The sequence below is a fragment of the Oryctolagus cuniculus genome, unplaced genomic scaffold (genome assembly GCF_964237555.1).
Source record: "Oryctolagus cuniculus unplaced genomic scaffold, mOryCun1.1 SCAFFOLD_87, whole genome shotgun sequence".
In the NCBI taxonomy this organism is placed as follows: domain Eukaryota; kingdom Metazoa; phylum Chordata; class Mammalia; order Lagomorpha; family Leporidae; genus Oryctolagus; species Oryctolagus cuniculus.
Genome location: NW_027208379.1, coordinates 317,830 through 319,261, shown reverse-complemented (window position 1 = coordinate 319,261; position 1,432 = coordinate 317,830).

The window sequence follows — 1,432 nt, the reverse complement described above, 5'->3', positions numbered from 1 at the left end:
TATGGATTCTTCCATTTCTTTGGCTTTTTTCTCCTTTTTCTTATTTATCATGGTTTGTAATGAATTTTCCGATGTGAGCTTTGGTTTTGAGGCTGCAATATGGACTTCAGGGCACCGGAGGAATGGTCTTTTTCAAGCAGGGCAAAGCTGTTGGCCTGCTTCAATTCTGGCTTGCTGTCTTTGTTTTGGGTGCCTCAGCCGATTTGTGGTTTCTTGAGCCTCAATTTCCTAAATGTTTTCTGGGTCTGACTTGCTTTTCCCTTCTTCCTTCCCAAATTTTGTATTCTGACGCCATACAAACAAGACTGTGGGCAGAGTAGCCATTATGAAATAAAACACAAAACAAATAGGCATTTGAAGCATAGAAATCTACAGGAAACACGACCAAGGTGAGGTTTTGTGTTTTGGAAAATCAAATGGAACACTTTGGCTGAGGTGACAGATATTAATTGCCTCCAAACTGAGTTTCCCTGCGATTTTCAGGTTAATTCAGTCAGAAATCCACAGGTCGTCAGCTGGAGGGGTGGATGAACCCGGGAACAGCTGGTTTCCTTGCAACTTAATCAAGCCCTATATCATTATGGATTCTTGCATTTTTTTGTTTTTTTCTCATTTTTCTTATTTATCATGGTTTGTAATAAATTTTCTGCTGTAAGCTTTGGTTTTGAGGCTGGTATATTGAGTTCAGGGCACAAGAGGAAGGTTTTTTTTCTATCAGGGCACAGCTGTTGGCTTGCTCAAATTCTGGCTTGCTGTCGTAGTTTTGAGTGCCTCAGCCGATTTTGGTTTCTTGAGCAGGAATTTCCTAAATGTTTTCTGGGTCTGAGTTGGTTTTGCCTTCTTCGTTCCCAAATTTTGTATTCTGACGCCATACAAACAAGAGTTTCAGTGGAGTAGCCATTATGAAATAAAAACACAACAAATAGGCGATTGAACCTTAGAAATCTACAGGTAACACAACCAAGGTGAGTTTTTGTGTTTTGGAAAATCAAATGGAACACTTTGGCTGAGGTGACAGATATTAATTGCCTCCAAACTGAGTTTCCCTGGGATTTTCAGGTTAATTCAGTCAGAATTCCACAGGCAGTCAGCTGGAGCAGTGGATGAATCCGGGAACAGCCGGTTTCCTTGCGACTATATCAACTCCGATTTCATTATGGATTCTTTCATTTCTTTGGCTTTTTTCTCCTTTTTCTTATTTATCATGGTTTGTAATGAATTTTCTGATGTGAGCTTTGGTTTTGAGGCTGCAATATGGAGTTCAGGGCACGAGAGGAAGGTTCTTTTTCAAAAAGGGTAAAGCGGTTGGCTTGCTCCAATTATGGCTTGCTGTCATTGTTTTGGGTGCCTCAGCCAATTTGTATTTCTTGAGCGGCAATTTCCTAAATGTTTTCTGGGTCTGAGTTGGTTTTGCCTTCTTCCTTCCCAAATG